General features: G+C 42.6%; 1 protein-coding gene and 1 long non-coding RNA gene across 2 annotated transcripts in view; one reads left to right on the forward strand and one right to left on the reverse strand.

The window, feature by feature from the left end:
- FGF12 (fibroblast growth factor 12) overlaps nt 1-16,063 on the forward strand; it is a 224,899-nt gene that overhangs the window by 28,944 nt on the left and 179,892 nt on the right. The window lies entirely within an intron of this gene.
- On the reverse strand, nt 1,234-6,268 carry LOC113949109. The gene is made up of 4 exons (XR_003528361.1): nt 6,186-6,268; nt 4,331-4,464; nt 2,988-3,221; nt 1,234-2,119 (listed from the first exon to the last, which is right to left on the reverse strand). It is a non-coding gene; the product is annotated as an uncharacterized LOC113949109 (long non-coding RNA).

Here is a 16,063-nt window from a genome sequence, read left to right on the forward strand (position 1 = left end):
CTGGATCCAGTTTTCCAATATCCTTCTTGGATCGCAAGCATTAAAACTTAACATAATTTTGACAGTGTTAAATGCCACACGCTGATTTATTTTTTATTTTTTTTGTGCACCCCCCCAACCCAAGCCTCCCTGAGCTCTCTTGATCACTGGACCATTCCAGCACAGTGTGCTCAGCTTCTCTAATTACATGTCGATCATGAAGTTTCTGAAAATCAATGGCTTCACAGGATGCTGTCCCCATGCATGTGTGTGTGTCTGTGTGTTTCAGTACTGAAGTCTATACTGTGTTCTCTGGTGGAGTTTATTTAGACATGTGGATCTGTTGTTCTCTTCTCGGTTATTTTAGCAGTCCCACATTGTTTGCCATTTTCAGGCTTGATAAGTAATGATTATAGACTCTCTTCCACTCATTGACATGTGTTTACACCATAGGGCCAAGGAGCAGTCTCTCCCTCAGTAGGAGCATACATGTATACCTATGACTATTTAATCACCACTGCATGAAATTATTTTTGTCCATTAATACATATTTCCTCATCTTAATCAAATCATTATGTAGCGTGAAGCTAAATTCTGTATAAAAAGTTAAGTGTTATTTAATTGACTAAAATCATGTTAAAGGGTGGTATTTTATACTTCTTTTAAAAGTCAATAATACTAGATACTGTGTGTTCTGGAGAATTTCCAGTTTACACAGATTAATTTTATCATACTCAGTTTTCTGGATATCATTATTAGGATTTTCTATTTAATTCTTAAAATAGCACATCAGCAAGTTTTGTTCCAGCTACTGCAACTTCTATGTGCCCAACATATTTAAAATTGATATCTGTAATAGAGTGTTTCAGGATGTTCTTTTAAAACTGTGGTGCAAGTCATCCAAACCTGCTGAATTTAAGTTCTGTTTAATTAGCTGCACTTTTAGATTCTGCTTAGTTGGTAGTAGAATAAGGAGAGCAGAACTGATGATGTAACACATGCATACACCACTGAACTACTGTCCCTGTGCAATGAAGAGTGTTAAAAATATCTTGTAATTTTTTTGACCCCTACCATATGGAACAGATTGAAACAGCACTGGAGTGCTGTTTAATTGCCTTAAACCCCACCTTATATGGTCCTTAATTTTACTAGATAGATTCACCGCTGGACCTTTATTTATTAAAATAACAGTTCCTAGTTTTTGGTTCCTTATCATCACCTTTCCCTTTATGCAAGGTGGTATGTGTGTAATCCTGTGCTTCCAAGTGGCTCATTGTTGATCACAGCACTTTTGAGTTAGTATGTTGTCGTCTGGACAGCGGTGATAATGTTTGGGGGGTACTTCAGTAACAGCCATGTGGGACCTCTAGTTCTTCTGTGCTGAAATTCCTTTCAGTATCTCAGTTTTTATTCTTATACATTCTTGATGATTTTTAAAGAACAAGAGTAAAATCTCAGTTTTATCTTTTATCTGAGTTATCACTGACTCAAAATACTGAGAGTTGTTGAATTTCTTCTCTATTTACCATTCACAGATACATTAAAATCACTGGTTTCTCCCCATTCCTGTTTTGTGACACTCTGCCAGGATGCAGCACTATTGAGGAGTGGAGTTTTCAGAAATGAGCAATCCTGGCTCCTCTGGTGTGTTGTAGTCTTCTGCTGCGTAGACAGATAAAACTAATTAACCTAATAGAAGACACACAGAGAGGAAACAAATCCTGAGGTTTGTTTGCTTCAGCTTTTTTGCTTTGCTATCCACGTTTTGCTGTTGGTTTCTAGTGAGAAAACCAGATGAAAACCTTTCATTTACCAAGGCATACATCCCGCTCTAACAGTTGGTGGAGCATCATTGCACAAAGTCTGTGTCCTCCGTGCCCTACAGGGTTCCCTGATTGAGCACTTGTGGGCTGAGAAAGATGCTTTTGAAAAACAGAGAGGAGTTATCTTCCACTGAATCACTGAGATGTGGCTGTATGCAGTCCCTTGCTATTTGTCCCTTGGGATATTTGCCAACCAGCTTCACAAGCCCTGAAACTTGCATCAGGGTCTGATAGGACAGCAGGCCATTCTGTTGTTCTCTTGCCACCCTGAAGAGCACCCCATCCAAGGTTTGAAAGCTGTCAGTGCACAGGGCCTCTGGGGATGAAATACATGCATTATGAAAGCACCATGCAGGGTTAATAGATAAAACCAGACTTCACATAGTGCATTATTCCCAAAATGCATAGCTTGAGCTCCCCTGTTAGTGTGGTGTATAGTGAAAAAATCAGCTAATCCACAGCATCTACTGAGCACACAGGCTTGGGGTAGGGGTGCAAATGGGAAAAGACTCAGGCATGCTCAGCTTGCTTTCTCTGTGAGCTGAAATGATTCCAGTTGTTTTGTGTTGGGCTTGAGCTTAGGGTTTCCTCAGCTTGGTGTAAACAGGGTTCCTTGATTGTCTTGTGCCTTATTATTCTTTGAACAGCGAAGGAATTCTTTGATGATTTGTTTGGCACTCAATTAATGGATTTTTATAACTAGAATCAGCTGATTTGCAAAAACAAATAGAGGAAATATTTTTAAAAGGCTTCCTTTGTGAAAACCACGTCTAAGTGTTAAGAATGACCTTGATATCAAAACAACAGATACATCACACAGCTTCTAAGTTAGCCTTTCTGAAATCTCATCCATACTCTCCCTTTGAAGTAGTTCTTATAAGGATTATCTCCTCCACCCTCAGCCTCTATCCTCCATAATTGAAAGTTTATACAGCAGCCATGTGATTTTAATATGGGTAGTTGGCAAATGTGACATCTTTAATTCTCTCCCTATGCCAAGATGTGATGAGAATGAAGACGTGAATTGTTACACTTGATAACTGCAAATACCGTTAACGTTGCTGCCAGACAAAACAAGTGTTCAAAATTGCAAAGATTCTTTTTATTCTCCCTCTTTAACTTTGACCCTCCCACCTCAATTGGGCAGAATTGAGCTGTGGTGAGCTCAGTACTTAGATCTACCTGCTTGATACTGCAGAAGGTTTGCTGTAAGTCTGAATGTCCCACAACGGGCAGGTCTGTTAGTTCTGTAGTATTGGTACGCACACCTTCAACATGTACTCTGCTGTAATGTAGCTGTTAACCAGTAAATATATATGGAATGAAATATGGCCCTTGTCAATGCTGCTGCTAAGGTGCACTTGCAAGTCAGAACCCTTGAGAGTAACTGCAGGTGTTGCCAAGCACATGCTGTACCTGCAAAAAGGAAGATGTCCTTTGGAAAACAGTCTCAGACGGTGGGTGGTTAGGAACTGATGCTTTATATTGTAGTCCAGTGCAGATGGCAGTCACAAAGAGCATTTTTTCTCCTTTTGCTTTTTACTATTTTTTCTGTGCTGTAAGTGTGCTTCACCTGAATATGTCCTAAACCTCCAAAGCAGTAGTGGAGAGGGCAGCTACCATTGTTCTGTCTCCTGGCCATAGACTGAGGATACTGAGTCTCTGTTAATTAGAGCAGTGTGGCACGATTTCTTCATTCCCTGAACAGTGGCATGCACAGCAGAGTGCTGTTGGAATCTTTTCTTCTACCAAAGACAAAGCTACAAGCTTTAAACTTAATGTAGCAAACCCAAGACTTTAAAGATGCCTTGGAGGTCTCATTTGTTATTGCAGATGGTGCTTCTGTTGTACAATGATTTATGAGAGATGGCTACTGTTTGCTTTGGAGAAAGGACTCTGTGCCCATGAGCAAGTCTCTCTGACACCCTGTTAGCAGTGGAGTGTGAATTCATTGCAGGATAGATGTTATTTGAATCATCTCAGGAGTGACTTGCGGTAAATGGTCTTGATTCAAGATTGCCTTCAAGAGCTGTATTTTCACCATGCTTAATGCTCTGTTTGACATCAGATTTTTGGGATGCTTCCTGCTGGAGCAGGATGCAGGCTGAGTGTTGGGTACAAGACATACCCAGGAGCCAGTCAGCCCCAGTTGGCACTGGGCTTCTGCCTGTCTTCAGCAGGGAGCAGGAATATTCATTCCTGGGGTTTGGTCTCAAAGCTGTGTGGTTGCTATCACAAAACTACCAAACACTGAGGTTTGGAGGACTCTTGTTGCTGGAGCAGCTGTTGGGTCCAAGGATGTGTGTCCTGTGATGCAGTTTTGTAATCCCCTGGATATAGGGCAGTTGTCTCTGAGCATCACCAGGCTCTTGCTGCAGACCTGTGCTGACTGTGGCCAGAAGTCTCACTCCCATGTCCCCCATCTCTGCTGTGCTTCTAAATCATTGATACTACAGATGATGTTCTGGGAAATGGGTCAGGAAGGAAATTCCCCTGAGCTACCCCACAGGGGAGTGTGGGCTCACCTGTGGGAGGTGATTGGATGGTGGCTGCATCCATCCCAGGGCAGCTGCACTTGTCAAGGGAGATGTGGAGGGGATTAGTGAACACTGAATTTCCTGAGTGTTGTCAAATCATAAAATCATTGATTCAGGAAACCCTGAAAAGTGTAAAATGATCAGTGAGTATGAGGATATTGAGGCCAGGTAGCTAATACCTGTGGTGTGTACCTAGATACCTTTCCCTGTCTCTCTGCTAATACCCTGTAGAAACGATGCTGGTCTATACAGCCTATCTTTATGCTGAGAATGGAAAAATCTAAACAAACTGGAGTTGTGACAGTTCATATATCCTGTTAAACTTCATGTTCCTCATGTGGTAATCATTAGATCACATACCATGATGCCAGCTCTAGATTTTTATTTTAAGCATATTAATATCTCATTTTCTTCTTAATGCTTCTCTCTTGTTCAGAAGAACAGGTCTTGGCATAGAAGATAAAATGTATTTGTTTTCATTGTTAATAAACATCCAGTTATATTCAGTGACAGGGCAATGAATCAATGCAGCAACGTGCCAAATATGCCGAGGCCACTTCTTATACATGATGCTGCAGCTCCCTGCAGACCGAGCACAAGTTTCTCATGGGTGTGTTGTTTTCTGCTCAGAGAAAATTAATTACAGAAGATGATAAAGGGAACTTTTTTGCAAGCTACACATGCTGTGAGCAGAGATGAATGGAAAAGGATTTGAAAATACCTGAGTCCTCATTTTGGAAAAGGTGGAAAAATGATGTTGTTTAATTCATCCCTGGTGGGATTCTGCTGCTGTGGAGTTAATCACAAGACAGATTTGTCCTTACAGTGGGATATTTCTGTAGCAGCACAAACTTGCTTATTTGGTGGATAGAAAAGGTTTTACAGGTTAGTTATTAAAGAAGTAAGAACCAACCTGGATGCACTGTGAAAGAGATGTGCTAGTGTGAAATGGTCCCAGATGCTGTGCTCCATGGAAAACTTCTAATGTTTTGAAACAGTTTCTAGTTTTAGGATCTGGGAAGAAAAGGTGATTTATTCTTTTTTCACCTACGTTCCCTTTTCTTTTTTTCACTTTTCATTTGAACTAGAATGTATTAAACTGTTTTGCTTTAGTTGACAAAGAGGCAAATTTCTCTTCTATTTTGTAATAATTTTTTTATTGTTGTTTGAAGTAATTGCATTAATTTATTTTTGTCTCCAGGCTAAGAATATTCTCCTGCTCTCATTGCTGTAGTTGAACATTGGGTCCTGGAATTTTCGTCTGTGTTTTGTAGTTTTTTCCCTGTGTGCAGACTTTAGCATCAACAGGGCTTTCTTCCACTGTGCTACTTTGATCCACATATAGGCTATGATATCCAGGGCTTTTCTCTTCACAGAGAAGAATCTGAAGAATTACTTTTAGTATAGAAATAAATCCAGTGCAGAGGTTGATGTCTGGTTTCTTTTCAGCTATGTAAACTCTAATCTTGGCTAAATTGAAGTGAATGTCCTTAAAAACAATTACTTCAATTATTTTTTGCTATACTGCACTCTGCTGATGGCATGTGTGGGTGGTGGGACTTACTTAAAATACGTATCCTCTTAATATCAGCTCAAAAAGAAAACCATCTCAGCCAAAAAAAATTAATGTAACGTAAAAAATTATTTTTTTCTGTCTGACCTTGCCTCTATTTAATTATCTCAGCTTTTGATGTTGAAATTTAGAGATTAATAATTGTAGCTGCTTGAACAGAGACAGGGCAGAGAACAATTACAACTGCAAACAAATCTCGCTTCAGCTTTGCCTTTCCCTCAGTCAGAGCGCAGTGTCTACAGCACTGCTATAGCTGTACACATTACTCACTTTCCTAATAACTCTGGGAAAACTAATTACTTTTTCAGGGCCGTTTGCTGCCAAAGGAGGGCTTTCTGTCATCTGGTGCAGCTGCATCATTGTGATGTCAGGCCCCAGTTTATTCCATTGCAGCTGCCTCACGTGGCAGCAGCACATCAGCCCAAGCAGTGCAGAGGCCTGGTTAGGGCTACAAAGGGTTTTTTGGGACGGTGTTACTGCCTGTGCTGAGTTTTACTCAGTCCTTGCTTAACCCGCTGTCCATCCCTAGTTCATGCTTGTCTCGCTCTGATACATCTACAGTGCTGTGTGAGTGCACAACCTTGCTGTGGCTGTGGTGGTCCAGAGTGTATGAGGATGAGTCCCTGTTGCAGGTGCTGGCATGCTGTGGCTGAGCTATGCTTTGGGTACTGTGTTTGTAATGTTTAGAGATGGGAGTCCAGAGACATCACAGTAATTGTGGCCATGGAAGAACTATAGAGGTCAAGTCCATCAGACCTGTAACAGCTGATGGCATGTGACTGTAGGTGTGACTTCTTGAAGGTGCTGTTGCAGGCAGACCTTGCAGTGTGCAGCATGTCTTCAGAGTACGCACTGTTCTTGGAAACTAGAACTGAAACTGGCTTTGCCTTTAGGGTTTTGTAGTGGAACAGCCTGTTATAGCGTAACTACCCGAATCTCGGACTTGGAAAGCCTCTTAATCAACTCATAAATCTAATCAGAGCTGTAATTTTCTGAAAACTCAGGATTCAGTTTGGAGCTGAAGCCAAGTGTTCTTGGAGAAGGTCTAAATCTGTTGGAGAAGATGGATCCTTGAGCTAGAAGCACTATATAGAAGAGACATCTGTCCTCACTGTTACTGACAGAAATTGAAGAGCTGCTCCCCATGCTAAGCAGGTTTTATTTTGCATCTGTAGGTTTGACGGTGCTTTTAACCCAGAACACTCTTCACCAGATCAAAAGCATGATTGGGAAATTAAATGTTTAATTATTGTCTGTGGACGTGCCGTACAGAACCTCCCTCCCCAGCCCCCAAAGTTGTTTCTAAAGCTCAAAACTTTGAATTTAGGGGTCCTCTGGCTATTTAAGGCATTTTTTTTTTTTTAGAATTAAAGACCAACTGGTTTGCCTGAAATTTGCAGCCCAGCTCTATCCGAGTCTGGTGGAGTTTGAGAGATGACTTAGTGTTCTATCCAAACAGAAGTGAAACCCCTCTGGGTAAGGGGAGTTCTCCTGAGTCTTTCATGCCTGCCTCACTTCATCTCTACCTGGATTTCCATGACTCTGAAATGACCAATAAATTGTGAAGCTGTGAAGGTGCAATTAACTATAGTGCTCGGAGAAGCAGAAGCACTTTCTGTGAAGTGGTAGTGAGAAGCAGTTTCATGGCTATTGCCTCTTTGAGCTTTGTGCACACCAGCTGTAATTATCATGACACCACAGGTAGCTGCAGTACTTCTGTAATTAGCTGATACCAGGGTGAGCACTGGTGAAAGAAACTTTCCTTGGGAATACACTAGCTACTTACCCAAACACATATTGCCTTTTAAAAGACATCATAGAAGGGGCTTACTCAGTCACAACTAGCACTATTTTACATGTTCTGTATGGGAAAGGAATTCTGTTTTCTAATGTAGTGATATAGTCAACTAACTGCCTCACTAACTGAGCAGAAGGGAGTTAAGCACTGAATTTAAAACAGCCTTTAAAATAATTTTTGTCTAATAAGTCATTCTAGAAGCTGGATTGTTCCATATGCCCGTGTTCCTGTTGCCACCAGCAGCCTTTTTGATCTTACATAGATGGGGGTTTGCATCATGTCATATCCTGTCACAAAGTATGACCCTTCTCCCTACCCAGTCCTATCACTGACTTCAGTGTTGCTGCTTCGTACAAGTGTGAATGGCTCAATGTGGAGGAAGTCTTGGAGATGGGAACAAGGCCTGAACAGAAGGATGTTTCCTCTTTTCTCCCTTGGCTGCCAGCCAAGCCATCAGACGAGATGCAACCATTGTCCTTACCCCTTTATTTGCTCTGAGTTTGCCTGCAGTATTTCAGAGCAGCTGATCTCTGTGCTGAGCACACAGCCCTCTGCTCCCTGTCTCTCACCTCATGCTGTTGGCTGTGCAGGGTTTTAGGTATTGGTAGGAATAACCAAGTTTTGATGCTGAAGGGAGGCTGGTGGTTCAGGGGGCTAGAAAGGTAATGTCAGCCCTGAGCATCACAACCCTCTGCCTCTCAGGGGGATTCCCTGTAGTCCTGCACTGTTGACTGACATGGAATCTGGGCATGGGCAGCAGGAGCTGTGCTGGCAACTTGCACCCAAAAAATACTTTGTATTCACTTTGGTCTACTTCAGATGTTGTATCAGGGTATCTCCTGACACTAAACAATAGGGATTGATTCCCAGCTCTGTCAGGAGCTACTCAGTTCTCAGGTACTTGTTTCTGTAGCCTCCACTAGTCCCAGCGGAGGCAGGACTGCGGGATGCAGAGGTGCCTGTGTTGGCAAGCTAGTAAAACACATAAGTAAACACTTGTTCCTTCATATGGTCCAGGAGAATCTCTAATTTAAATGCTGGAGGCTGCAGAAAAGATGCTAATGAACCGAACCTAGCAGCCTCATTTACCTATATGAAATCACTACCTGGAAAATACAGTAATAGTGATGTAGTATACAGAACACAATGCTGCCTTCTAATAAGTCTGACAGGCAGATTGCAGTGTATATTTAGTCTGTATTAGCTAGCCAGCAGTTTCAAATGCTTTTATGTGCAGACCCTTGTTGCTCAACTCCTGCTCTTTGCTGGTTGAACTAAACTAATTAAAGAAAAATGTACTGTAGCTGAGAAGTCCAAGAAAGCTAAAAGCAGCCTTTCTAAACAAATTAGCTCTCCCAAATGAACAGCTTTCAGTACTTTTTGCAGAAATGAAAATCACTTTGGGTTTTTTTGGGAATGGACAGGGTGATTATGCTATATTTTCTTCAGAATCTTGAGTTCGTAGACATGGACCTTTACTGCAGACTACAAGCACTCAAAAAGACTTGCATTATCTGCTCTTACAGCATAAAATGACGGCTCTGTTGAGACAAAGAGTACTAGTCATTTAGTGCATGATATATGGACTGTAGCCTCTGAGCACCAGCACTTCTGATGTGTGTTTAAAGGTTTAAAGCTCAGTGTGGCTGAAAGCGTGCAGTGCCTGAGGGCTGCCTCAATGGAATTCTTGGAGCATGTAACCAATGGAGGACTCTGCTGCTTCTCATTTGGTGTGCGTGCAAAATGCTGCCCCTCTACTTAGGCTGATGAAAGCTGCCAGGCAGAGGACATCTGTGTCCTTGATGGCTGCAGTGGGAATATCTCCCATTTCAGGTGCTGGAGTGCTGCTCAGGATCTGCTTTGCTCTAGGCCAGTAAATATGTAAGGGCTTTTGCGAGGAGTGTGTTACCAGTAGAATTAATACCAGGTGTTGTAGAGCTGTATATACAGCCTGCCAATCAGTTTGAAGGCCTTACAACTATGGGAGATAAGTTCCAGACCCAGAGGATGTCCTCTCTGCACTTGCACAGCTGCCCAGGGACCACCTGTGAATGGGGTTGGGGTCTGTGCACTGAATTGCTCAGCAGAAGCACCATCTAGATCAGTCTGTTGGTGAAAAGATGGTTCTGGTTTCACTGGTGCACCCACATACCTAAAGGAGTTCTTTCCATGTCCTCTGCTATCCCATGGGTTGAAAGAGAACCCAAAAATACCAATTTCATCTATTTATATGAAGATTTCTTGTTTCTTTTTTGGATATTTTGTTCTGAAGAGCAGATTAGCCCTCTGAAGCAGTGCTTTTGTCTCTCCAAATTGCAAACACTGCATGTATTTGGGACTGTCCTGATGTGTGTTCATTTGGGTTGAACCATTGCAGTGAGACTTGGGCAGGTTCAGGCTCTGTCTTTGAATTTGACTCGAGTAGCCTTTTCTGATCATCTCAATGGTGAAAACTGGCTCAGAGTAGGAAAGCTTTATCTGTGAATGTAATGTAGAGGCAATATCTCGTTACTGCCTTGAGCAGCACTTGAAGTTGAAATTTAGAAGCTGCAGCATTCAGCTCGTTCACTCTGCAGCCTGAGTTTGAAGGATGCGTATCCGTTTGGTGTTCGAAGAAATATTGGCACAGTGTGCTGTTGAATGCTGGCCCACTTCAATTGCTGATGGAAAGATAAAACACTCTTGGCTGGCTTCCTTGCTTGCTGATGCTAATAACATCACGAGCTCAGCATTTCAGGGGTCATCTTGAAAGAAGCAGAGACCTGAATCCCCCCAGTTGCACCTTCCTGATGTTGTTACTGTTTCAGGGAAACATTGCTGGGTCAGAGACCATTGGTTGCACGTCAGCAAAGTGGGTGCCAGGTGACTGCAAGGGCTGCTGCACAATGGGAGTCATGATCCGAAGCAGGATGGTGATGGTTCTACTTCTGATTGGCAGGTTTCTCTGTGCACATCTCTTCATTTTGCACTTGTGCTAAAGGTCAGACTGAAAACCTTTAGAACTGCAGCTTTTACAACCGCCTTTATAGGATACAAGGCAGATACCAGGATACCTGGTCATGTATGTGTAGGCACATCTTTATTGTCCTCTAGGAAGCTTTGTAGTCTCTTCATCATTTTGTAGCACACCAGGGAGCTTTTCTGTCTCTGCCAATTAATTTGCTGTGGTTATTTCAATTTTGTTCACAACCTGCTTGACAAAAACTCCTTAAAGCTAGACTCTTACGTCAAGGGAGGGAAAACACAAAGCTGGTCTGGATCACAAGTAACAGTAGGAGACATAATGCTTAGCCATAAAAACTGCATACATGCCTGTAAGCTGATGCATGGAAAACTCAAGTGCTTCCTCAGCTGCCTGCCACTATGGATGTTAAAGATGATAGAAATAAATTTTAATTTGTTTATTAGTGTAAAAATCAAACAACTGCACAGCCAGCTTTTACTGTAACTCACTGAGAGTGGTTTTGTAACAACTACTTGATGCCAGTTATTTCTTGATATGTTATTGTCCCACATGAAAAAGTGATGGCTTTCTTCTAGTCCCATAATGGAAATTTGTGTTTTTAGCACCTGAAGATGGAGACTTTGGTTTTGCCTGGACACGCAAGAAAGATGGAAGAAAGTGGGGCAACACATGGTGTCACCAGTGGAAAGTGTTCATTCCTGCTGAAGTATGGCAATAGTTCTAAAAACATTTCATTGTGAAATGAACACACAAAGTACTGTTTAAATGTTCAGCTAGATATGCCCACTGTCTCCCTTTTGTCCGTGAAAGAGGAATATTGAATAAGGAATTGCTTAGGATTTCCATGTGTACACTGCTCCAGTGCACGAGGCGGGAGGTAGCAGAGCTGCTGTGCAGTGCTACCTTACCTCGGGGGGGCTGTGCCATCTCCCCCTGCTCATGCTGTCAGGTAAGCTTTGACTCATGGATATTAATTAACCCCAAAGTGTTTTTTTCAGCCTCTGCTGTGGAGTTTTGCTTTCTCAGCACTTAAGACTTCTGTGCGGAACTGGTGTATTTATCCCACATCCCCCCAGAGTGGAGAATTTGAATTCTGTAAGCTCCAAATGTCTCTTTCCCTCCCCCTCCCTCCAGCCCTTTATTAGCCTTCTGCTGTAGATCAGTACTTAGCTACACAAGTAATGTTTGCAATCATATTTTCTACCTGTGGAGGTTACAGGAGGCACAGGGTGGCAGTGATTCAGCTAGTCCATATACAAACATCCTATTGCCAGCTCTGCTCCTGCTAGTGCTCTGTCTCCTGGCAGCTTTCTCTAAGGGTGCTGCATAATTGCTTTGCTGGAGATATTTTAATTAATAATGGAATTTAACTTCTTAATGTGCTATTAACTAGATTTCCTTCTCTTAGGCTCACATTAGCTGTGGTGGTTCACGGGGCTTTTCATGTGCATGCAAATGGAATCCTGTGCAGAACCTGGTCTTGTCACTCAGGGTGATGATTCCCGGGGCCTTCAATGAACTTTGCCAACTGACCTGAGATGAGGCACTTGGGTCTTGTGAATCTGAGTTCTGCGGGAAGACTTCATGTTGAACTTAAAAGTGTTAGGGGCTGCTCTGGGAAAGGGGGGATATCCTGTGCCTCAGTTTTCTCTGATAATTTTAGTCTAACTGATAAAATAACTTTGATTGTCTGGATGCTTGGATGCTTCAGGCTAGTGATAGTGATTTAAAATTGTATTGTCTCTATTGAGGATTTATTGCCATACAAAGATCAGCAAGATCATCTGCCCTCAAGAAAAGAGGGCTTGATAAAGCTTGCTGACCTGAGGAATGGTGAGGACGCCCTTGAATCCAAGGGAACCTCATGTCCCTTCTTAGGAGAGTTGGCAGTAGGAGCTGTCCATGTCCCATCTGAGCTGCTTGGCTCAGTCCCTGAGGGACTTGGTGTTTCTTGAAGAAAGCTATGTCTCTTATGCTTATCGGGAATGTGATTTTGACTGGTTTCGGGTTCCTTTTATTTATTAAAATCTGGTTTTCTTCTCCTGATTATAAATTAGGCAGTGCTTTCAAGACTCTTTAATTTGGGCTGTAACAAGGCTCATCATTTCTGGCAATGATGAATAAAGGGTTTGACTGGAGCATATGTTAATGCACAGAAAACAATGACACTTAAAATAAATGTCCCCAAAGTGCCATATTTGGCAGTGGCTGCAGGAAATCTGTAGTAAATGATGCAGTGCTGCTGCTGTGCTTATGAGGGACAACAGCAGCTTCTGGCTGGTTTGAGGATTTAATTCTACTGAGCTCCAGTGTGAGCAGTGACCTGCAATGAGTGTCTTGCAGCCAGGTTTTCAAAAGTAGCTCCTGATTTGAGCTGTGTAAGAGATTTGTTGTAATTCTCTCTGCAAAAGTCTGTGAATGCAAGGCACTTCCAGCACCAGATGTAGGGACTTTAGGGCTCTGAAATCTGGGCTGGAATTTGATTTTTCTTTTTTTTTTTTTTCTTCCCTGAGGTTTCCAAGCTGCATGTGGTCAAGGTGCTGAGTGTCTAAATCTGGAACACACGTCTCCCGGCCTCTGTTACACGATGCCACCTCTCAAAAGGTGTCCCTGGGTATTTATTAGCATTTGTGCTTAAATCACTTGCACAGAAAAGTGCCATTTGCACTAAAATACAGCTTCTGCACTAGCCTGATGTTTGTACCACAAGCAGAGCGATTTAAGCACGACACAAACCACTTCCTTCTGCAAAATTGATCTTTTTGCTCTTTTGCTCTTATGTTTTCTGCCTTAACATATAATTGAAACAAAAAAACCTTACTTGCCATTTGCAAGGGTTTTAGTAGTACGGTGGCCCTGGAAAAACACGTGTTAAAAAAGAAAAAAATCAAATTGGGGGAGCTGTACACTTTTTGATTAGTAAAAGATTTATTTCTCATCTGTGGACACAAAAGTTTTTTTACGCATCAGCTCATTAAACAGATTCAAGAGAGCCAAACAATTTTGCTGTGAGCACGGGGCTGTTTTCCCATGAATCAGGGTTGGGGGATTCACAGACAGTTCATTTATCATATAGCAGGCAGTAAAGCTCACCAGAAAGCTTGTCTCCCAGCACTGGTTTCATTTTAGGGGCCAAGAAACCAAACCTGCAAACATGGTAAAGTCTGTAACCTCATGTTTCTGGAAAGGGCCTAGTGCAGAGGACAGGGAAGAGCAAGGTAGAGAAAGAGCCTTTGACTGAAGTGTGCAGGAGGATTCAGCTTCTGCTCAGAGGAGCTGCAGCCACCTTGGCTTGCAGGCTTCCCGGATAATGCATCTGGGGGCTGGAAACAGCAAGGTGAGGGGAAAGGGAAGGGGGTGCACTTGAACATGGGTGGGGGTTGGTGCTTTGCAGTGGCTCCATTGTGGTCAGTTTTGCTGTTGCATAATGGTGTGTTTGTGCTTGCACCGTGACTGAGGCACGTGTTGGGCTGGACGTGGGCAGGCAGCTCTGCCGTGGCATTGGAGCAGCTCCAACACACCCATGGGAAGCGGCATATGGGACAGCACGTTGCTGGATGCTCTCACCCAGGGTGCTGCGGCTGGGCTGGGGTCCCATCCTCCCAGAGAAAGAAACGTTGCAAACTGTGTGCTGTGGCTTAAACCAAGCCTGCTCAGAGCCTGGCATTATAGTCAAGCTTTTAACCAGACTATGTAGAGGCGACTGTGTTTTTCAAGCAAGCATATCCAAGCCCTGTGGCAGGAGCAAAAAGCGTGGCAATGCTTTTTCACTCGGACAGAGTAGTGCTGTTGTAGATGCACTACTCATACTATCTCATGTCAGTGCCAGGGAGACCTTTCGCTTAAAGGAGTTGAGAGAATTTTTACCTGGAGTGGCTACAGGTCTAAGCTTATGCAGATATGGAAACAATTTCTACAAGTGCCCTAAAGAACTGTTATGCTCTGGTTGAGAGTAATGGCAATGTAGGATACTGTAAATAATAGAAAAAACCTACAAACAAACAACAGAAAACCCTCCAAACAAAATAAAACCCCCTGGCTGCTAGAGAGATTTCTGTTTCCAAACCTCAGCTGGGTTTTTTTTTTATTGTGTTTCTTTTTGTTCCATGTTCTGGAAGGGCTTATTAAACCAGTGCATCGCTGCAGGAGGTCTAGCAGACAGGTCAGATTTTCCTGGACCTGCTAAGTCAGGCCAAAAGTCATGACAGCTGTGACAAACCCTGTCAGGCCTGAACTAGCCTCCCAGGAGGAGCTGGAGGTGCTGGTGCCCTTGATCTGCACCCCGGGGAACCTGCCCAGGGCAGTGGTTGAGTTTCTCTGGCAGAGCTGTGCAAACACAAAGGAGACAGAGGTGCTGTTACTGAAGATGATCTAGAAAAAGAGTTGTTTTCCTCTTTTCTGAAAATAGATCTTGCCTAAACAAACTCCCAGTACTTTAAAGAGCACCTGACAACCAGCTCGGCTTTTACAGCACACTGGGATTTAATGCTGAGTGAAGGCTCGCTTGCTTTCTCATTACAATTGTGCTAGGGAAATGCACTGTCAGTTCAGGAGGGAGAGAAATTAGACTAATCCTTTGGGAATTTTCCTGTTCTTACTCCAAGATATTGCTTTATTAATGAAACAGGGGAAAATAGGAGATTTTAGAATTTCTTTTACAAAAAAAAAAAGGCTGTTAAAATGAGCTTATAACAACTTTTAACTTTGAATGAAGAACTGATATGAATTAACCAAGATCTGTGTTCCATAATCCTGGGTTTTTTATCTGTGTGGGAAAGGTAACAAGTATGGACCTATATCAAGACCAGAAACCTAAACTGGAAAATCATCTTAAGACAAATCTGATTTGCTCCCCAAGTTACAGCTTCAAACCCAGCAAGGCTATTTAATAGCAGAAACATGAATTTGTGTTTGTCCTTGCCCCCTAAGATCCCACTCCTCTGTAGGTATGACATCTGCTCCCAGTGACTGGAAGCCAAAATCTGTGGTTTTCTTCATGCTGTCTCTATCACAGCAGACTTCTTCAGGGGTGACTTACACATTTAAAAGCTTTTGCTGAAACTTATCTTCAGTTGTATTAATTGGCAAGTTCTTTGGTTCTTGCTAGTGTTTCACTGAGCCCGAGCTGCATAAGAGGGAAATAAATGTCACTGCCTTCTCTAGGACAGTGGGACTTTGTGAGCTTGCAGTTGAACTGAGACATCCCTTGGGATTGCCTTACAGGCAGAAAAAGTCCTGCAGACTGCATATTAAACTTCCTATTTTTAACTTTATGTCAGGTTTAGAGAGCATAGCAAGACAACACGATTTCCCCCTGAGGATTCAAGTAGAAATATCACTGTCATTTCAGTTCACTACTTGGGGATAATTAATTACCGCTGAGGA

Source organism: Corapipo altera, unplaced genomic scaffold (assembly GCF_003945725.1).
Source record: "Corapipo altera isolate COAL_440 unplaced genomic scaffold, ASM394572v1 113, whole genome shotgun sequence".
Classification (NCBI taxonomy): Eukaryota; Metazoa; Chordata; class Aves; order Passeriformes; family Pipridae; genus Corapipo; species Corapipo altera.